Consider the following 23873-nt stretch of genomic DNA (forward strand, 5'->3'; position numbering starts at 1 on the left):
AGCCACTCCTCTTGAATCAGAATCTGTGTATTGATACGATTATGAACCAGTTCTCTGACCTGAAATATACTCCAAAAAATGAGCATAAAACATTAGTAACACAATATGACTACCTATGAAGTTTCGGAGAGAGCAAAACTTTCGCAAAACGCTACAAAATGGGGGGGGGGGTGGCTCGGAACCCATAGAGCAAAATTTAATTTAGAGAACTGATTGCCCAATCGTCACACAATACTTTTTCAATAGAATATGCTGATCCTAATAGGTTTAAATAGCATTTTGGCCATACCGAAAATGCTGTTCTTACGGAAGGTAATTGCAAGTGCTGTGCACTCACGATCCTACATTCGTACATTAACTGCAAGAGAAGTGAAATTCGTAAGTATTCAGGTACAGAGATTAGAGACACAAGAGGGAAATCGAGAACAATTGAAGAGGTGCAAGGTAATAAATATGAGAAGTTCAAATGCATGAAAGTTACAATATAGTGTTTGTAAAGAACTATGTATTTGAGGACATTCGATATGGACAAATACAAGTATACTTCAAACTGTTTCTCATACCCACTGGACATAACAGAAAAAAAATAGATTAGAAATTTTCGAAACTAAATCTGAAACATGACGGAAACTGTGAGTCATTTCAATTTACGGATTACTGAACGAGTAAAGGATACCGATCGTGACTTTTCCTGATGAGATAGAAAGCAACAATAAAGTCATATCGTTTTCCAAGGCATGTTGGAACGCCAAATGCTACGCAAATGGACACACCTCTGCATGATCTTAAAGTATATGTGGATTCCAGCTGCCAGCTGAATACTCATCACTTGCTGCAACCTCAGCATACTGCTACAAGTTATCGGTTCAATCTGGCTATCTCTAAAACACAATACCTCTTGCATCCATAGTGCTGCCAGTATTAAGAGTGACTTGTGTGTAAACTGCTAAATGAATCTCGGCCAAAATAAACGCGCACAGTACCAAATAGCGATTGTTAATAGGTTATCAGTGTATTTTCAGTTGTTTCATATAAGCTTCGTTCAGACTATGTGGATATGGATTTATTTACCCTTACAGTAGATGTTGTTTTGTACACTTAACTAAAGATGAAATAACAAATTTCACTGAAACGAATAAAACTAGTTAACTGTTTCCCTTTAACCTATAGTAGGTAGAGATAATATGCTCTTGCTTATCACCACTTCAGACAAAAAATGCAATATTCTCTGACAATTATTGGAATAACGGTAGTGTATCGTTGCTATAATAATTCGCACAGTGAAGAAAAGTACTAGTCGTTAGTGAACTGAAATTTATTCTGCAACCTATGTGTCTTGTTGTTTATTACGAAGTCCAGACTGTAGATCCATTTCACCACGTCTTTTTCTTTAACAATCTGTTTACCTTCCTTCCTAGCCATAGCATCTGATGACAGTACTGTCTTGCTGATCATAACACGATCTGGTCTAATCGTAATATGAGGCATATCACTAGATGACTGGTGACGATATGATTGTGTTTCTAAGTAATGCATGGTTCAAAAATGTTGGTGTGGCTTAAATTTCGTTTTCTGGGACGCTTGTAGTCATTCGACTCTCCTAAACTGAGAAAATGCCCTACCGTAATCAAGAGCATCAATCTGGACTGTAACGCGTACCCAGGAGCAGACATACAGGGTGGTCAGAAAATGTGTGAAATGCTTGTAGGGATGTTACAGGGAAGGTTGTACTGAGACATTTCTCTGCCTCGTAATGACTGGGTGTTGTGTGATGTCCTTAGGTTAGTTAGGTTTAAGTATTTCTAATTTCTAGGGGACTCATGACCATAGATGTTAGGTCCCATAGTGCTCAGAGCCATTTCGAACTGAGACATAAATGTTAAGAAAGAAATTCGATACGTTGCGTCGTTTCCGAGTTATTTGGCACTGAAGTTAGTCAATCAGATCGTCGCGCGCGTAAATTCAAGTTTCAGCTAACGAGACAAATCACTCGTTGGCAACACGGCCCCTGGCAGGCCGCTTGAATACGAGCGCGCGACGCCCCGATTGGCTACGTTCTATGCTAAATAACTCGTAAACGGAGCAACGTATGGAATTTCTTTCTTAACATTTATGTCTCAGTACAACCTGCCCTGTAACATCTCTACAAGCATTTCACACATTTTCTGACCACCCTGTAGAGTCAGATTGCAATATAGTAGTGCTTTAGAGTAGGGTGAAGATTAAAAGAGATTATTCAGGAATAATCAATATTCAGAGAAGTGGGATACACAAGTAGTAAGGAATGACGAGATACGAGCACAGTTCGCTAAGGCTATAGATACAGCAATAAGGAATAGGTTAGTGGGCAGTACTGTTGAAGAGGAATGGACATCTCTAAAAAGGACAATAAGATAAGCTGGAATGGAAAACATAGGTATAAAGATGGTAACTGCAAAGAAACCACGGGTAACAGAAGAAATAGTTCAGTTAATTGATGAAAGACGGAAGTACAAAAATGTTCACTGAAATTCAGGAATACCGAAATTCACGTGACTTACGAATAAAATAAATAGGAAGTGTACGGAAGCTAAGACACAATGCCTAGGTGAGAAACTGTGAAGAAATGGGAAAAGAAACGACTGTCGGAAGGACTGGCTAAGTATATAGGAATGTCAAAACCACCTTCGGGGAAACTGAAAGCAAGGCACATACGGCATATATGGCGTTCAGATGTCTGTTCAGAGCGGAGGTTCGAGTCCTCCCTCGGGTATGGGTGTGTGTGTTTGTCCTTAGGATAATTTAGTTGAAGTAGTGTGTAGGCTTAGGGACTGATTACCTTAGCAGTTAAGTCCCATAAGACTTCACACACATTTGAACATTTTTTTGTCTGTTTAGATCTTGGAGGAAATCAAGGGCACGCCAAAAAGGACTGCAATGCTGAGACCAAACTTCGAATTGAGCAGCGTTTTGCTTGATTTACAACACAACAAACGAAACATAAAAATACCTAATAGGCGGACGGACGGCCTTAGCAGTTTTGGGCTGTAATGCACTGGGCAGCCCAGCTGCCACATTCGCAATGTTGAGCAGCCAACTGACAACCAACCATTACTTATCATCCGAGCGAGATGGACGTGGAATATGTTATGCCTACATTGTCATAACAAACGCAAAGCCACATTATTCAGGGTCACGCTACTATAATGCAGATCCCAAGTTTACGTACATACAATAGATTATGGTGGATACGGAAAATATGTGACTTGTCTGTTTTCCGGCAATAATTTAGCTTGAAAACTCATTTAATAGTCATTTCCAAATATTAGAGAAAATCCCCAAATCAAACAATGGAGTACAGACGCTGCTACGATATTGTCAGAGACGAGACATTTGGTGTATCTAAAAATTTAATGAATCATTATGCAAGAAGGAATTTAGAAAACAACGAAAGAATATTTTACTACCAACTGTCTCGGACTAAGTGGCTCACAGAATGCACGTTCAGCTCAGCTCAGCTCAGCTCAGAAATAGATGACTACAAACTACAAGCTGTCGAATGTCATCGCGAATTTTGTTTCAGGATACAAACAAGGACTGCCTGCCTCGACAAGTGTGTTAACACTTAATGCAGCAACATAATTTCTCCTCGAGATACATTGGCTAAGAAATGGTTTAAAAATGATCAAATGCGTGTGAAATCTTATGGGACTAAACTGCTAAGGTCATCAGACCCCAAGCTTACACACTACTTAACCTAAATTATCCTAAGGACAAACACACACACCCGTGTCCGAGGGAGGACTGGAACCTCCGCCGGGACCAGCCACACAGTCCGTCACTGCAGCGTCATAGACCGTACGGAAATAAATGAAGTACTTTGCATCGCCCCATGGATGTTCGAGAAGATATTCGTAACTGCCGTAGTAAAATCATCCTGTGTTTTACAAAATTATATATCAGAAATAGATGACTACAAACTACAAGCTGTCGAATGTCATCGCGAATTTTGTTTCAGGATACAAACAAGGTCTACCTGCCTCGACAAGTGTGTTAACACTTAATGCAGCAACATAATTTCTCCTCGAGATACATTGCTCACAACTGGCTGCGCAATACCTCTCTTAGATTACTTACAATATCGGATATTCGTTGCTTAAGTTATAAATAATATATTGGCGAATAAATTTGTGTGATTTATCTACTTATTCGAATAATTATCTAGATAGATTTTTTTTGTTTATTATGAAAAACAGTCTTGATCACTATTTATTTATCAAGGTGACCCGTTTCGACCACTGCTGAGATCGTCTTCTGACCTACAAGTTGTATACAAAGCTATAATTAGACGGCTACACACATAAAAGTAAATACATAAAGTTATAAAGCAATAAAACGATGAATTACCATTGAGTATACAACTTGTAGGTCTGAAGATGACCACAGCAGTGGTGGAAACCGGTCACCTTGACAAATAAATCGTGATCTAGACTGTTTTTAATAGTAAATATTTGTAACAAATTGATCACTGCCACTCCCATAATTTATTCAAAAGTTTTTTTTTTTAATTATACCTGTAACCTCTGAGCGGTGCACCTTCCACTTCCTTTCTCTTTCCATCTATATGGTCAACCACAACGAGTCCTTCATAGGTCATTTCTGGATTTACTAATGAAGACCAATGTTGTAGCACGACTGAAGTTCTTGATACGCACAAACATAGTTGACACTTATTATCTATTTTCATGCTCCTAAACATAAATTTTTTTAATCTGTTATGTTCAAAATGTGTCTGAATGTAACTTATTTTTAGCAACTGACTAAAAGCACGGATTATTTCATAAGCTATTATTCATTACTTTCAATAAATTAAGTATTCGATTGTCAGTTTAATTCTCGTTAAACTATGATCAGACACTTTCTCTTTAGAAAACATGTAAAGTCGGTGGCTAAAAAGAAATTTTAATTATAAATACATTTGTCTACTGGCTGGTCTCAGTAGTGCCCTTACGTTGTGACGAAGCTGTGCAGAGTCAATTAGAATACCGCAGCCTCGTGGCGAACCCTGCGTGTGAGAGTCCGGCTGCTTAGCTGGGTGGTAACGTGACGACTCCCGTGCAAGCGGGTCCGAGTTCGAATGCCGGCCAGGTTGAAGATTTTCTCCGGTCGGGGACTGGGGGTTGCTATGTCCTTATCATCATTTCATCGTCATCATCGGCGCGCAAGTCACCCAATGTCGTGTCAACCGAAATAAGGCTTGGACTTGGTGGCCGAACTTCCCCGGATGGGGCCTTCCGGCCAACAATGCCATGGGCTCGTTTCCATTTCCTCGTGTGAGTAGCATTCGTCTGCCTCACTCACTACGCACGCGCACGTCGAAGCATGTGGGTGCCACTTAACTGACTCGGTATCACGCGACTCTCACTTACACAGTGAAGGGCAACAGCCGAGTGGTCTTGTAATGCGGGTGGTGGAAACATAGTCTCTGCTTATCCAGCTTCGACACAAAGTAGTGCCACTAAAGGGCCTGGCATGTATTCAGATGTATTTAGAATTAGAATTTCTTTTTAGCTGTCGATTTTCCATATTTTCTATGAAGAAGGTGTGTTGTACACCTGTGATTGACCAGGTATTACCACAGTATAACGATAGTTAAAGTGATAACTGAATGTTATTGAATGTCATTGTTTCAGTTGTGTATCTGTATATGCATTAATGCCTGCTTTCAGTCAGCTGCTAAAATCGCACTGACGTTTAAATACATTTTATGAAGAACAAATTAAAGAGAAGTACGTTGAGTGAGAACAGACTGTAATTGTCTATTTCGTTTATTGTTAACTAGAAAACTTCAGCCTCACCATAGGCTTTCGTGAGTACACCGAGCAAGTGATCTAGTAGGACTCGTTACATTTGATTATATGAGCAGAAAGAGAACTGAAATGTCAGATGTTGGTGATAATAGATGGGCATTATTCGAATATGTTTTTATCTGAATAACTATTAAAGTGAGCAAATCATTTTAACAAGTTTATTCGTCAATAAATTATCTGTAAATTAAGTAACAAATAGCGTATAGCGCTACCTATTTTCTTTGTCTACTTCTTGTACAGAAATGGTATTTGTTCCCTAGGCTCAGTGCAGTTTCTTTCCGGCGGGGTCAGGGATTTTCACCACCCTCGAGATGACTGGGTGTTTGTGTTGTCCTCATAATTTCATCATCATTCATGAAAGTGGCGAGATTGGACTGAGCAACGGTTGGGGAATTGTACGGGCCCGGAAAAACGCGCAGTTGACCGCCCCACAAACAAAATGTCATTATCATCATCATCAGTGCAGTTTCTGTTTTATAAATAAGTGGTTAATTCTTTGTCGAGAAATGTGTCTTTGCAGCTCATTGGCTTAAGTTCCAGACTACAAAACTTTGGTTTATGGTTACTTGTGCGATTGGTCCTACGATTTTCTCGGTTCTTATACCTTCTTTCACCTATAGCTATGACAATAATGCTAAACTAAGTTGTACCGCATTTCAGAGTGTGTGTTGAAATGTAGACCATCCTCCAACTGGCTGTTTCCGTTGAGAGGCGAGAGGAAGTCAAGGGTGCATCACGATGCCTAGTAAAGCTCTGCAGTGCTGAAACCATCCTTCAAGTTAAGCACAGCTTTCCTTGATTTACACTGAAAGAAATGAAACATAAAAATACTTACAGGCGGGCGGCGTCAGCAGTTTTGGCTATAATGCACTAGACAGTCGCAGTGTTAAGCAGCCATTTTAACCTGCCAGCCTACGATAAGTCGTGACGCAGCATCTGAGTGAGATGGATGTGGAATACGTTATGCCTTTCTTCTCGTAACAAACGTCGTTTAATGTAATGATAAATTAGTTTTTTGTCGTTTTACTTGCTTTATGCGCTGCGGATTATAAGTTCACTTACATATATGTTGGAGCATACGGTAATTATAGTGACTTGTCTATTTTTATGCAGTCAATTTTGCATGAAAATCTCAGTAGTAAGAATTAAGAAATATTGGAGGATCTCCCCATATGAAGAAAGGGGGTACCGATGCCATCCGTCATTGACCAAGAAATGTTTGGTATATGTGAAAATTTAATGCGCACAAATGGAGGAAGTACTTCAAGAAACAATAAAAGAACATTTGAAAACTGGCTGTCTCGGACTAAGTGGTTTATAGAATAAACCCTGGGAACATCTTGAAACTTCCTAGCAGGTTAACACTGTGTACCGAATCAGAACTCGAATTCGGGAGCTTTGCCATCCACGGACAAGTGCTCTACCGACTGAGCTACCCAGACACGGCTGGCAGTTTTATTTCCGCCAGTACCTCGTCGCCTATCTTAAGGACTTCACAGAAGCTCTCCTGCGAAACTTGCAAGAATAGCGTTTGCGGAAGAAATAATATTGCGAAGAATTGGCTGAGTGCAGTGGGAAGGGGGAAGGGGTGAGTGATGTTCCCAGAATGAAATTTTTTTCATTCGCTCTACAGTCAAGTATGCTCTGATATGAAACTTCGTGAAAGATTAAAACTTAAAACTGTTTGCCGGACCGAGTCTCGAACTCGAGACCTTTGTCTTTCGTGGTGAAATTCTCTAGCGACTGAGTCAGCCAAGCACAACTCACAACCCGTCCCCATCTCGTCTTAAAGCGACAGTAAGAGTTCCATTGTTCCCTGCCAATCGTAGAGTATGATTGACTCAGATAAAAGACGTTGCCTCCTCCCCCTTCCCCTGCCAACCAAAGCAGTATTTGTTGCAGTAGTTATTCATGCTTCTCAGCTGCATTGTCATCACATATGCACCCAGTATTTGGCTTCACTCCTTCAGATGGTTGGAGTCCGCACCTTTCGTGAAAGTCTTGAATGTCATACTGTTAGTGCTGAAAGTAACCCACGTAATAGTTGGCACTTGGGTTGAAATAATGTTTTTTTTTTTTTTTATTCACATAAATTTTCGAATCGAAATCTCTCTGGATGCATTGCCAAGGGCATGCGGACATTGCTCTTGCCAAAGTTCAATACACACATAATTATCGATTGCATACTGTCAGGCAGTATTGAACTATTCTTCTTATTCTGTTTTTCGACAGTATTCTTAGATTATCAGCTTGAACAAAGTCCTTGTCAAGACGATCTTTTGCCTTTCCATTCATGCACAGGACTACAGAACTACAATCTCATAAAAGCGGTCTTACAGAGATACAAATGAGTTACAGAGATGTCTTCATTTATTTCTTTAAACTATTACATGTAATCAGGTATATTCACATAATCAAATAAGACGGCTATTCTGTTCCTACATCTAGAGTGCTAAGGTCTAGGCGCTTCAGTCTGGAACCGCGAGACCGCTACGGTGGCAGGTTCGAATCCTGCCTCGGGCATGGATGTGTGTGATGTCCTTAGGTTGATTAGGTTTAAGTAGTTCTAAGTTGTAGGGGACTGATGACCTCCGATGTTAAGTCTCATAGTGCTCAGAGCCATTTTAACCATTTTCTTTGCTAAGGTCTTACAAACTGCCATGTATTTACATGTATTGAAATACAGGTTTTTTTCAGTGAGATTTGGTGTTTCTTGACGCAGTGCTAATAAATTGCTCCTTAGATTTTCGTAATATCGATATATATGTAATTGCCCGCTCAATCTTTGATAGATTGTGTACTGTGAGTGTGTTCTCCTGCATGTGACTTGTTTCTATTTCACTAAACAGTTTGTTCACGGGATTTCAGCTGCATTGATCTTATGACCACCTAGAAACAATGTAGGTGTCTGAATATATTTTGGAAAGAAGTCCACAATAGCCGTTGAGTTATTCTTTAATTGGCACGACTGTGTACAGGATAATAACACTTTACAATATGAAGAGCTTTCAAACATCTCATCTGGCTAGAATTCATGCTCGGACACCATCTGAACGCTAACATGTTTACTTTGGCTAGAATTTAGAGAAAATGATATGTGTTTCGTTTGTGGCATTTTCATCAGCAGTCACGCTATCATGTTACCGGGATATTAAAAAGCAAGCAAACTTATGTTGAATATCCTGATGCGAGCGCTTCATAATCGAGATGTTAACTCTTCGATCGCTTATTACTAACTGAAATGCTTCTATATTGCCATTATACAGGGTGATCCATTGATCGTGACTGGACCAAATATCTCACGAAATAGGCGTCAAACGAGAAAACTACAAAGAACGAAACCTGTCTAGCTTGAAGGGGGAAACCAGATGGCGCGATGGTTGGACCACTAGATGGCGCTTCCAAAGGTCAAGTGAATATCAACTGCGTTTCTTTTTAAATAGGAACTCCCATTTCTTATTACATATTCCTGTAGTTCGTAAAGAAATATGAATGTTTTAGTTGGACTATTTTTTTCGCTTTTTGACAGATGGCTCTGTGAAAGTCAAAAACATATGGCTCACAATTTTAGACGAACGGTTGATAACAGATAGGTTTTTTAAATTAAAATACAGAACGTAGGTATGTTTGAATATTATATTTCGGTTGTTCCAATGTGATACATTTACCTTTGTGAACTTATCATTTCTGAGAACGCATGCTGTTACAGCGTGATTATCTGTAAATACCGCATTAATGCAATAAATGCTCAAAATGGTGTCCGTTAACCTCATTGCATTTGGCAATACGTGTAACGACTTTCCTCTCAAAAGCGAGTAGCTCGCCTTCCGTAATGTTCACACATGCATTGACAGTGCGCTGACGCATGTTATTAGGCGTTGTCGGTCGATCACGATAGCAAATATCCTTCAACTTTCCCCACAGAAAGATATCCGGGGACGTCAGATCCGGTGAACGTGCGGGCCATGGTATGGTGCTTCGACGACCTATCCAAATGTCATGAAACACGCTATTCAATACCGCTGCAACCGCACGAGAGCTATGTGCCGGACATCCATCATGTTCGAAGTACATCGCTATTCTGTCATGCAATGAAACATCTTGTAATAACATCGGTAGAGCATTACGTAGGAAATCAGCATACATTGCACCATTGAAATTGTCATCGATAAAATGGGGGCCTATTATTCTTCCTCCTATAATGCCGCACCATACATTAAGCCGCCAAGGTCGCTGATGTTCCACTTGTCGCAGCCATCAGGATTTTCCGTTGCCCAGTAGTGCATATTATGCCGGTTTAAGGTTCCGCTGTTGGTGAATGATGCTTCGTCGCTAAATAGAACACGTGCAGAAAATCAGTCATCGTCCCTTAATTTCTCTTTTGTCCAGTGGCAGAACTGTACACGACGTTCAGAGTCATCGCCATGCAATTCCTGGTGCAAGGAATATGGTATGGGTGCAATCGATGTTAATGTAGCATTCTCAACACCGACGTTTTTGAGATTTCCGATTCTCGCGCAATTTGTCTGCTACTGATGTGCGGATTAGCGTGACAGCAGCTAAAACACCTACTTGGGCATCATCATTTGTTGCAGTTCGTGGTTGACGTTTCAAATGTGGCTGAACGCTTCCTGTTTCTTTAAATAACGTAACTATCCGGCGGACGGTCCGGACACTTGGGTAATATCGTCCAGGATACAGAGCAGCTTACATAGCACACGCCCGTTGTGCATTTTGATAACAATAGCCATACATCAACACGATATCGACCTTTTCCGCAATTGGTAAACGGTCCATTTTAACAAGGGTAATTTATCACGAAACAAATACCGTCCGCACTGGCGGAATGTTACGTGATACCACGTACTTACACGTTTGTGACTATTACAGCGCCATCTATCACAAAGCGAAAAGAGTGGTCCAACTAAAACATTTATATTTCTTTACGTATTACACGAACATGTAATAAAAAATTGTGGGTTCCTACTTAAAAAAACGCAGTTGATATCTGTTTGACCTACAGCAGCGCCATCTAGCTGACCAACCATAGTGCCATCTGGTTTCCCCCTTCAAGCTGGACTAGTTTCGTTCTTTGTAGTTTTTTCGTTTGATCCTTATTTCGTGATATATTTGGCCCATTCCCCGTAAATGGACCACCATGTATATACCTGTAGTTTATTTGTTTTGCAAAGTGAGTAACTCCTTAAAAATATGTGTGTGCTCAATATGTTACAGCTATTAATTTCAGGTACTGTTTCAATCCTTGCTTTGAACCTATTACTACTGTTACTGCTGAATGCACCACACTGACCACCAGTCTATATACCTCATTTTACTAGTATGTGCTTATTGTTACCACACCTGTAGGTTTTGTAAGTACACTAGTGTCTGAAAGTGTGGTGATGGACTTGTCTTTGTTGGTTTTGTGTGAATCTCTGGGAAAACGCTGGAGTTGGAACGAATCCGAAAACCCACTAAAGTTCCTATTACATTCATAGAGAGTTAATAATGGGGAAAATGTGTTAGTGCGTTGTGAACAGCGACCATACTGAGAGTCGGGGCAAGAGGTCAGTAATGGAATGTGAAACAGGATCAGACACATCCACAGAGGTTTCAGCCTGTAGGATAGAAAAAGTCTTAGCATTCTTATATTAGATATAAATTGAATGGCATCACAGAGTGATTCTATTAGTTGGAATGTGCTATAAATAACAGGAAAAGTAGATAATAAACAATATGTTTGTCCACTCCTAACAGGGAAAGATACAAATGCCCTGCAAGTCTTGACAGAACGGTAACAGGAATCTTAGTAGCTCACACATGCTTCGGGTTTGTGATGTGCATGCACTCTGTCAGTATGGTGCATGTCTGTATGTCAGGCAGTGCAAGACAGCAGTTGGCAACATACATCAGAAACGGATAATCATCACAGTCATTTCACATGGATGGAGTGCTGTGTTGGGGGTATGCAGCAAAAGTGGCCACACTGTTAGCTGTCAGTGTGCAGATATGTCTGTCAGTGTCCAGGCACGGTGAGGCTTTAGCCTAACTGATTGACTACCCAGCGCCTTTGACGGATGAAGGATCTTGTAGCATCTGTTAGCTCTGGAACCACACTCAGCCTAAGTGAGATGCAGTCTGTCATGTGGGTTGTGGGGCTGGCGGTGGGCTCTGCTCTGAATTCTTTTAAGTAAAAACACAATCTTGCCTATTCTATCCAAGTGATGGTGACAATTCTTTAAACAGTAGCAGTGGACTGGTCACAAGGATGGGGCAAACAAGTGGATTGGAACTTAGAATAACTGGATACTTTAATGATCCACCATTGCAAACTTAATACAGAATTCTGTACTTGACACTACTGTCCTGTACCATCAAATGGCTGCACTAATGTCTGTCATCTTGGGTTCCCTACCATGCCAGTTTACCTGAGGCTTGGCATCTTGGACTGTGGTATCATAGGGCTTGGAAAAACAAGGAGATCTGAAAACCATACAGCCAGCACTAAGGCCAGTCATCTAGGTTAGTGAAATCATTGATTTTATACGTGTGATAATATGCTGGGTCCACCTTCTTGATTTGCCTTCTTGGATTCTGACGCCATAGAACTGTACAAAGATTCACCATAAATATTTTAATTTCTCACCATTTTTATAAAGGGAAATTGGCCTAGGTCCACCGTGGTGTCAGAGACTAACATGGAAGATGTGGGTGTAATGTGTACTCTGGGAATAATGACTCATTGCGGAGTCATGGAATTTCAGCCAAATACCAGACGTAGTGCACAGAAAGTATTGCAGTGAGGAATATTTGCGAGCGGTTTTACGGTTCCAGGATTTGTCCGACAACGCAGAGGAAACTTCTGGAAAACTTAATCAGAACTGGAGGACACGATTGATTTTTAACTTTATTCCAGTATAATATATCAAAGACGAAAATGAAGATACATATATTTTATTCATGTATGTATTTAACAGAGGAAAATCGGTTACGTCTAACGAGGCATCATACATATTTTACGTTTTAATCATTATGATAGGCACAAGTTACATCTAGTATACATCAGAAAATACAAATACTCCAATGGAAAAAGAGAAAAAAAATTAACTACAGTTTACAGTTATGGCTAAACGCCGGACTGCAGGAGCAGAGACAATTTACGGGGAGTTATTTTTAAACTGTGAGGGGCAGCAGAAGCGGATATGTGAGGTGAGATAGAAAAGAGACATAAATACATATTTGATTGGACAGAACATAATGAAAACAGGGGAAAAGAAAGAAGCGTTAATGACACAGGATTTAAATATTTGCTTTACTGTTTGCCAAAGGAATTACTGTCAATGTACGTTACTTTTTGGGGAACCGTTATGAAGGTGAGAGGGGGAAGTGTTTCAGTGTCCTCTTAAAAGCAAAAGAGCAATTAATTATTCTCAAACTGCCTGGTATCTTGTTAGAGAGACGGATGAAAGCATTTGTTTAAGAGTACACAAGGTAGAGTCGATGAGTGTCGATGTACGATAAAATCTTTTTACCGAGAGAGGGTATATGGCGCTTTATTTTTTATTTTATTTTCTGTTTCAAGGAGAAGAGCATGTTGTTCCAGATCTGGTCCATTGAAAACTAGCGTTTCTTTCCAGCCAAACGACACAGCAGGCTTGGAGAGGGACAGGAGGAATCCCCATCGGGACTTACTGTGAATATATTGGGAGGTGACTTCCAGATCTGGTAGTCGCCTGCCACCAAAGGCAAGCCTACAGAAAAGCTTGGTCACAACCAGAGGGCTAAGACTATTCTAATTACTTCTGGGACAATGTTATTATTTATCCCAGACAAAAATCGAAGTTAGATCTATGTATGTGGTGTCTGAATTTGCGTCTATACAGTAACGGATTAAAAGTGATCTACATGCTTCAGAAAGAGAAAAGTTTCTAAGCATGTAAAATTGCTGTATGTTACACATTAACGGCTTTTAATTTAGCCTTATTTAGTAGAAGTTAAATTTCTCAGGTACATATGATATTAGATTTGACTTCATACAATAGGCACATATAAAACTGTTTTCCAGCTTAAGCGAATTTTGTTGGTGACTTTATATTAGGCACAGACAAATTCTTCGTCCTCATTCTGTAACTGTATAAAAGTTTAAAAATTCCTGTAGCTTGAGATGCTAATGACTTAAAATTACTGGATGGGTACTGAGGTGGAGAAGGCCCAAATCTACAAACGGGCGTCCTCATTTAAGATCTGAGCAAAATTAAGTCAGGAAATTGCTGGAAGGGTTCTTCAAACAGTCTCCAGGCTGTTACCTCCGTTAATGTTTCGCGAGTTGTTTCAGTAGTCCTTGTCCCGTGATTTATATCTCTCAGAGATGATGAACTGCGTTTGATATCCTGGTAGGTTTCGGGTACCGTCACAATACGAAATGATGATGGTTCTAACTGCGTTACACCGTTTCCGGCTGTCACTAATATTTTAAGATGTGTTTTGGTTAATGTTTTGCCTAAATATGGTAGGCGTGAATATTTCATAATTATGGGTTAAGAGAAATTCGTGATAACAGTTAACAAAAATTGTAGCTCTAAGTAACAGTTATCGAGGTATGGTCTGACGTTAAGAATTTATATTGCTGTTTCCAGAGATATACGTTTAGTTAATCTTTTGGGTGTAACATTTAATAGTGTAGAGATTGATTAAGATGTAGCTTTTAAATTTTTAGCTTCAACGATACGTAACATGGTAACATTTGAGTTCTGGGTATGTAATATAATAAATAACTATTTCATAATTAATTCAAATTACAAAATGTATTGTTTCTTACACATCTTGATTTTCTTACAGGTTCTAAATGTGTCTTATTCATTCTTCACAATTCTTCGTAATTTCAAGGATGATTAGAAGTGTCTGACGACTGCCTGCAATGTTCCTGCGACTAAGTTAATTACCTACCAGGCTGTAGGATTACAACAAAACATTTGTATTAAGAATTACACTGATCAATAAAGTGGTACTACAAACGCTTCATTTTATTAAACTAAATTTTTCAGACAAGCGTGGACCCACTCGCCCTTCTTCCCTCTCTCTCATACATACATTCAAAATCAGCGCCATAACAAACACAAGACCAACGATGAACAAATGAGCAACAACAATAACATAACACCTCTTGCTGAGTGTGTTGTCAGAAGTGTCTGCTCAGATCACATTTCGCCACATATTTTGTGTATGTGCATGTGAGGTGAGGTAGTCAGCGGAAATGTGTGAAACACTGAGTGTAAGCAATGCACTAAATATCAGTTGATTGAGACACCAACCAAGTATACGAATTACGACGAAAAATGTAAGTACAGAAACGTAAATAGCCTCTACCATCGAAACAGCTCTCCAAAAATACGCAATCATTTTTTTCATGGCTAGTTTTCAGATGACATACTGTCAAAAAACGATGAAAACCAGCACTAAAATCGATGTATAATAATATAATTCAGTTATCAATGTAATTTTAAGGCGAGTGTCTAAACCAAACGAAGCAAATTCCAAATATCACAATTCTTAGGGCTACAGTTAAATTGTTACAAATGTGATACTGTACTTTACAGAAATAAAAATTAGACTCACAGAAGATAACACACTGGCGTCGAAACATGTCTTTGTAAATTTAAAAATAAACTAATTGTGTTTGCATAAGGCTGATTTCCAAAACAACCCAGTGTTTAAATCGCATACACAGAAGAATTAAAAGAGGAACTTCAAACCTTAGTAAAATAAGTAATGATATTGAGCATCGAGTAGACCCACTTGTGGCAGCAGTAGATGTGGTATCAATGACAACTCAGTAAGTTATATATTAAGTGCTGCTTAGTACAGTAATGAGCACAATGAATAGTGTCTTTACAGCTCTCGCATTTGTAACATAATTTGTTGTCTACATCAGCATGCTTGTATATGTTTATATTGCAGACAAGTAACCAATTGAATGTTTCATGACCATCTCTGTGCATAAGGAAGAGAAGGAGAATAGTATAAAGAGAAAATGGGACATAAAGAGGCATTAAATGTTTTTAAGATTGTAAATTATAACAGTAGTGGATATTAATACAGTACCCTAAACCCATGCCGGTAATAGCAGCACCATCAATAAATAAGTGAGAAATTGTGTTAATAGTTCATTCTTTAACAATATGGCACATAGAGCATGTATTAGACTCGCAGTTTAGCAGTTCCAGTAGTAAGCAAGTGATAAAAACATTTACTGGTAGTGACTGTCCACTGTATAGTAGTGGTTATGTATAAAATAACAGTGGCTGTGCTGGTAAGTAACTTAATGTAAATATGCAGTAATTATAGAAAATAGCACATGAAGATTGATAGTAATAAAAGACAAGACACATAGATCACAGTTAATAAATCTATACGCTGTCTGAGATCATAAGACTGATCAGTATAGTAGAATATCTCTATAGTAATTGAGATTTGAAAATGGTATTTGTTTCAAATATTGACTATACATAAGTAATATAACTCTTACAAGGAAGTGAAATTTAAGTAATAAGATCACATCTAAGGAATGCACATAACTACTGGGAAAAGTCGGACTAAGGAAAAGGAAAGTTCAGTTTTGTTGCAAAAGATAATCATTATCGTCCACAATCATCAAATTGGTCAGTTAAAGTAAAGTAGGACAAAAATGTGTGATGACAAGACTATTCAAAGCACATATATGAAAACGTTAAAGAAATAAGAATAACTTAACTAGAATCATATAATAACTCCATAGATTGCAATATATGCAAAAGAAAAATAATGGAGTGATGACAAATAGCTCATTGTACCTGTAAAGCATGAGGAAATTATTATGTTTGAAATGTTACTGGCATAATAAATGCAAACAAAAGTAATGTCATTGCCCATATCATGTAAAAGCGTCATTACTTCAGACAAATGCAGTGTGTATCAAGCAGAACATGCATGAGTACCAATCAAAAGTTAATATTTTCTTTCTAATACAAGGAGTAATATATGTGTGTAAGAAGTAATGTCATGTAATTCTACAATAGTTAAAAAAGTGTATCTTTACCTCCATTAATTCATTAATGTTTTCACTAACATGAAGTTACCATAAAAGATTTTTCATTATAACAGTGTGACCTCTGTGTCATCACTTTTCTTTACCTTATCATTCACATATAATCGTTATCAATAGTAGAGGATCATTGTTTCTTACTTCAGAAAATATAACCGTAATCAAATTGAAACTTATAACTAGCATACATAGAAAATTGTTAGTACATGTCATTCTTCATATTGCTATAGTATTCATGTAGCATGCCGAAAAATTATTGATTAGTGACAGCATATAAATGAGTTTGTAGAATCTGTATTTGAAAATAAAAAAGTTTATACTTTGTAATTTCCTGTAAAACCTGCAAGAAGAAAATTAGTTGATATATGACAAAGAATGACCTATGCTGTATTTGTTTCATTCATTGTCCATTAACGTGTTGCATATTCTCGATGCTTCAAAATGTATATATGTTTGCTTCTTACTTCTTTTTGTTTTGCTTTACATGGAAACAAATTGTTCTGAAACAGTGAATGAGGATGATAGGTAGATAATATTTACAATATACATTAAACATATGAAATCTTGACTAAGCATAAAAGGTGGTTTATCTGAAAAATATGGTAGTGCATAAAATGTCGCTAAGTTACGAGACAAACAACAAAAACATAGTACAAGTGGAGACAAAGTGCTAAAACTAGAGAAAAATGCAAAGAGAGTTATTTTGTCAGACTGTGACATTGTAGTAACAAATATCGTCTCAATCTGGAAAAAGAAGTTTTCATTGGATAAAATGTTTAACATTTCTGATATCATGGTTTCTTCGTGACTTTTCCATATGCAAAGTTTCTCCATGAACAATATCTGGATGTGGAATATATGAAACTCTATATGAACTACTGCACAGCAACTCGAACATGTTGCACTTATTTTTGGATTTGTTGGAAAGATGATGGGTATGTAGTAGTACTTTTCGGCCGATTTTAAATTTGCGGAGATGACTTACCAATTTCTGTTGTTTCTTTATTCGTTCAGCATGATGCTTAATATAGTTGATTGCAATGTCGACGATTTCATAGTGTCGTAGTCGGCGTGAAGCAGGAAATGCTACTAATTCATTAATTTTGTTCAGCGGTTGAAAATTGTTTAACACCACATACGGTGACAAAAATGTAGAATCATTCCCAATGGATTTATTAATTCCTTGAAATGTGTAGATGAATTTAGCCCCAATCTGTTGGTTTCTTGTGACACTGTAGACGACCAAGCTTACCAATTTCTTTCATAATGCGTCCAGATATGTTTGATAAAACATGGTAATTGGGTATGTATATAGGTGAAATCTTCCTAGGTTTCAGACTATGTGTCCATATATCTGATCTGAATTGCGGTCCATTATCAGAAATAACCTTCTGAATGTGACCAATAATCGGCCAGACATATTTGGAGAAGCTGCTGAAACAGTTTTGGCTGTAGTTTTAGGTAGTGAAGTGAATGTTACAAATTTAGAAGTTAGTTCTACTACTACAAAAATGGGAATTAGTTCATAGATATGCACAGTGGCCATGTGATGTAATTTAATTGGTATAATGGGATATAATGGGGCGAGATAAGAAGTCATAAATGATTTGCCTTGCTGACAAAACTTTCATGTTGCGAGTAAAATTCGCATACCCATTTCCATATTTGCAAAGTAATAATACTGTCTGAGAATGAGAAGATGGTTTCGTGAACCATGCTGCGCTTAACTTAAGTGCGTGTACCGAATTAATTTCTTGACTAAATCTTCAGGTATACATCAGCCCCAGTTGTCGCTGTGTGGCTGTGTAGGTCGAAAGAGAATATTGTTACACACTAAGTAGTTATGTCTGATTATTGAATTGGTCTTGTCATGCCATAGCTACTTAATATTTTTCCTTATACTATCTACAGCACATTCTTTAGGAAATGTCTTTAAGAGATGAAGAAATAAACGTTTCAAGTGCTGCCACAGTTGTGAGATAGTTTATTGGCAAGCTGAAATTGAATGGCAAGGTGGTCAGCATAAACAATGCTGTGTCTTCCAAACAAATAATGTCTGATTTAACAAAGGCCCGAATTACAGATAAGGTTTCCATCTCTGTGATCGAATAGTTGTGTTCTGCAGTAGACAGAATGCACCTCACAAATGACATGCTTTTAATAACAATGATGCTATCTTCTTCTAGCTCTTGTAAAATGAACATGCTGACAGCTGATTTGGAACTGTTATTGGCCATCCAAAAGTTCTTAGTGGGGTCAGAGTGTGATAGTATTGGTGCATGCTCAAGGTTCAAGAATTCGGAAAGACCTTGTTCATCTCATCTCCAAATAGCATTTTTGCCTGTTAAGTGACATAATCTCGTTGTATTCAGTGCAGAATAATGAATGAGATGACAAAAATTTTATCAGTCCTAGGAAGATAAGACGTTGCTTTTTAGAAGTAGGAATCGTAATATCTTGGATTGCTTTAATTTTTTATGGATCGGTCACTAAGCTGTTGGCAGAAATGACATGACCTAGAAATTTAATAGAAGCTTTACGAAAGTGGGATTTACTCAGATTAATTGTAAGGCTTGCCGAAGAAATGTCTGAAGTAAAGCTGGAAGGGCAATGTTATGATCAGACTAAGTGGATTCTGTAGTAAAAATGTCATCTACATGCGTAGTTATACTGTCTATCTCATTAATCAGTATTACTGTGTTCATACCTCCTATGAATGTAGCGCAAGATATTCTCAAACCAAATGGTACTTTACAAAACTGATAGCAGTTGCCAAAACAGTGAAATGCCACGTATTTTCTACAGTTGGGATGAAGTTCAATCTGCCAAAAACCCACTTTTAGATCAAGTGTAGAATAAGCAGATCTACTACGAAAGTTTTGCAAAAGTTAATCTGAAGTCTGTGGTCGATCAGTTTCCATACTATAATGTCACTGAACGTCTGTGATTTGAGAACAAGGCATAATGATCCATCCATTATAATAACAATGAGTATTAAACTTATGTACTTACTAACAGCTGGTTCTACAATTCCTTGGTGAGCATGGCATGAAGTTCCTGTCAGATGTGTTCTCTATAAATATATGGCATGGGGTATGATTACATTGGAAATGATCGTGATGTTTCATCTGAAATTCATATAAGAAACCTGTCAGAGTACCTGGAATTTTATCAAAGGATCGTTAATGCTGTATTAAAATCTCATGCAATTGTCGCCCTTCTTCATCAGTTATTGTTTGGCTTTCACTTACCACGTTGGTAATTCTTTGTTCAACATCGTATTCCATATCATGTGGCACATTATTGCAACGAAAATAAGTGTCAGTGTAAGAAGATGTATGTAAATACATATTTTTGGTAACCAAAATAAGTTTAATCCGATTGACGCTTTGATCCTCAGATGATAAAACTTGGTGAAATTCCAAAGCAACCTGGTTGTAATTTTTATTTAATATGAGGTACGAGATTTTGAAATCCAAAATAGCTTAATGTTTGATCAGAAAGTCCTCATCTGACATTACGTCAGTGGTGAGTAAGGGAACAATCCAATTATTAGAATAAAATATGTGACCATGTACAGAGAAAGGTAAAGATGTTTGAAGTCTTATGTCGCCGCCTTTGCTAGAAACTGCACCATGTACTTTCATTTTGCTCAGTGGAAACGTTGGGTAGGAATTATCGTGGTTGCACTTATTAAATGAAGCATCACGTATCACAGTAACAGGCCAACCTGAATCTATCACTGCAGTAAATTTATGTGTACCTATTTGTATTTCAGTGATGGGGTATGAAGATGTCTTCTCAGTTTGGTTCTCTTCTTGTAAAAGCGTTTCTCTAGTTTCGTCGAATGTGATTACATTTTCAGTTACGGTTTGATGAGGAGCTAATTGCTGATTATCATTGCAGGCTAAAGCAACGGTGTTGTTCGGTAATCATGTAGTATTCGGAATTTGATTACTTACCGAAGATTGTTGTGGCATCTTAATTTTTTCAACTTTTCTGATGTTGTCGTCATTGGGGTTTTGAGGTGGATTTAAACGTATGTCAGGTTCATTCAGAATAAGAGGAGGTTGTTGAAGAAATTGTCTTTGATTTAGGGAAAAATTGTTACTCCCGTAATCACGCTGAAAATTTTGATTGTGACCTCTTCATTTGTTGCTCTAATTAGTCTGATTTGGAACATTTCTGGTTTCTATGCACGAAATTATTGCCTTGTGGTGTAGTATTATTGCTATGATGTTGTGTGTACATGATAGTTGGCGACGAACCATTGAAGTTGGGTTGACCTTGCTAAGAATATTGTATTTCAGAATTTCCCACTTGCTGCTTTTGTTGGTGAAGTTGTTGAAAATTCTAGTTGTTGCCACCAAACTGTTGGCACTGTTGTTGGTTTTGTAGATAATTATTATTAAAATTTGGATGTTTGTGAAAAATATTCTGAAAGCTGTTTCGATTTGTGAAGAAATGCAATTACTATGACACTGAGTTTTCAATTACAAAATATTTAAAGACAAACTACCTATTAATCCACCTTTCACAATATTCTGTCATACTCTCTCTGTATCTCCTATCATACCATAGAGCGGTCTTAGAAACCCCTATGACATCACTTTGTTTCTCTCTGGACCAGTAATCTCCTGTAAAAGCTGATTCAACTTTCTCAAAAGATTCATATTTATTGGGTACATCTGCCGCCTCCCCCCCCCCCCCCCAATCTAAATTCTGACTTTGTAAACAAGTACTTGTTCTTATTAGCTTGTCTTTCTCTGTCCAATCTTCTGTGAACAGACTTATCAAAGTATTTACAAAGGACCCTGGATGTATATTCCCCTTTAGGATCACACACTATATTACTGAAACTACTATAATCTCTCACACGCACCACCACAGCAGCAGCTGCACAATTCCTGTCCTGTACTGATTTTACCAAGCGTCCCTGACATATTCTCAGTCACAGAAGTGACCTGTATAATCTCATTCACTTTTACTTTAGTGTTTTGCTTATGTTCCTCAAAAGTTTGATAGCAACACTCCTTTACCTCAGTCTTTCTTTGATCACATTATTCAGCTTGGGCTTCCACATTTTTATCTGACCCATTTAGTTTTTCCTCCACCCTTTCCTCGAATTTCTTTTCTTTCTTTAAGCCGAATTCTGTTTCCTTAAATGCCTCTTTCACATTATCCTTACACTTTTCAAAATCTTTTCCCATGTCGAATATGACTTGAGAAATTCTTCTTTCCAATCCTTCTTCAACCTTTGTTCGAACCTCTTGTCTAGGTTTTTGAGTTCCTCCCCCATTTCCTTTTGAGATTTAATAATAAGTTCTACTTTGTTGGCAACAGATTCTAAAGTTTTATCAGTAGCTTCTATTTTTCCACCAAGTTCTTTGTTACCAGCTTCTATCCTTCCACTCATTTCTTTATTACCAGCTTCTATCATTCCACCCATTTCTTTCACTTCTGCTAACGACCTAGTTAACGTATTTTCCATTCTTCCTTTCTGCTCTGCTTGCCCTTCGACACATGATTCCACTTTAATATTTGGTCCTTTACCCCCTTTTTCTGTAAAAAGTCCTGCGTCTTCCTTTTTATCTTGGTCATCTCCCCACATCTAGAAACTAGCTACTCGTTCAGCCTATTATACGGCCATATTGTATTTGCTGTATAGACAAAACCACTAAACAAATAGTTCCTATTGACAAAATTTCGAAACATCGATACAAAGATTGCTGATTCGAACAGGCAGCATCCACATAATATGGTCCTGGCAGTACACAGTCGACATATGTGAAGGAAACGTTTCCTGGAGATATACTATGACCGTTAATTTGCAATCAGAAAATATTTAAAGACAAACTGCATGAAGTAAATTAATGTTGTATAACTCCCAATAATCCGTTTTACTTCCAGAAACTTCAAAAGGAAACCACTACATGAGAATTTTCCCAATCGTGTTGAAATTCTGATAATAAAACCCTTTGATAGTGAAAACAGTAAAACACTCTAAAGTTAATCTGATAATTAAGGACACAGTATACTATAATTCTGCTTAACAGTAACAAACTCAGATAAACCTGCATCTAAACATGAATGAATGGAAATATGACATTAAGTGGCATGTAAACATAGATTGTGTACTTTGACAGCTATTGACTCAAAGTTCCCTCCAATACCTAACTTAAACCAATGGCAAATAAGCTACTTCTTTGTACTTGGTTGGTGTAAATAACTTTAATGGCGGATTTCTCAAGTTACACGACCGGCCACACTTTACAGTACAACAAATAAATTCTCCTGTCTAAAGTACTGTATATACACATCGAAGCAGACCCTTCCGTGCGCAGCCCCTCACGCCGTGGTTCGCGTCCTCCCTCGGGCATGGGTATATGTGTTGTTCTTGGCCATAAGTTTAAGTAGTGTGTAAGACCAGGGACCGATGGCCTCAGTAGTTTGGTCCCTTAGAAATTCACACACATTTGAACACCCTTCCAAAGACACACACAATTCATGCAACGACTAGTGTAAATACACTGAAAAGTGAAACAAATAAATGATGGCAATACCTACTGTTAGTGGTGGTGTCGACAATCACTCAAGGTGAGCAGTCTTTGCAATACACTAGATTTATTGATGGAGAGAAACATTAAGAGATAGTCTATTAGAAAGCAAAAAGAAATTAAGTTGTTTACAATTGTTTCTCGAAGAGAAGAATGGTTTTGAGACTTATCTGTTCTGGGTCGGCGTGATGGTTCAAATGGCTCTCAGCACCATGCGACTTAACATCTGAGGTCACCAGTCGCCTAGAACTTAGAAGTAATTAAACTTAACTAACCTAAAGACATCACATACATCCATGGCCGAGGCAGGATTCGAACCTGCGACTGTAGCGGTCGTTCGGTTCCAGACTCTGGTGCCTAGAACCCCACGGCCACTCCGGCGGCTCG

This window comes from Schistocerca serialis, chromosome 8 (genome assembly GCF_023864345.2).
Source record: "Schistocerca serialis cubense isolate TAMUIC-IGC-003099 chromosome 8, iqSchSeri2.2, whole genome shotgun sequence".
NCBI lineage: Eukaryota > Metazoa > Arthropoda > Insecta > Orthoptera > Acrididae > Schistocerca > Schistocerca serialis.